We start from the raw sequence: 383 nt of genomic DNA on the forward strand, positions 1-383 counted from the left end.
GGGGGGGCAGCTTGGAGGAGCAGCTCCAGTGGGGCGGGGGGACACCAGCTGGGGAGGAGCTCCTCTCTGGGGAAGGAGCTCCACATGTGGGCGGGGTTGGCACCGTGTTGGGTGCCACGTGCCTGGTGCACCGCCCACTGGCCCACCCCCCGTGCTCTGAAACTACTCCGCACCCATGTGGATGGACGCGGCGCCATCTCAGCACCACGGTAATGCCAGAGAGCGCAGCCTCTGAGCAGGGATCTTTAAATACACACGGAGAGCGGGCCAGCCTTCGTGCCTCGCATTCGTGTTGACCACCCCGGTGCACAGACGCGGTCCTGGTCTGCAGGCTCTGGGGGAAACCCGCCTGGCGGCGCACACACAGGACATGGTCCCCTGCG

Source organism: Tupaia chinensis, unplaced genomic scaffold (genome assembly GCF_000334495.1).
Source record: "Tupaia chinensis unplaced genomic scaffold, TupChi_1.0 Scaffold000377_5, whole genome shotgun sequence".
NCBI classification, from domain to species: Eukaryota; Metazoa; Chordata; class Mammalia; order Scandentia; family Tupaiidae; genus Tupaia; species Tupaia belangeri.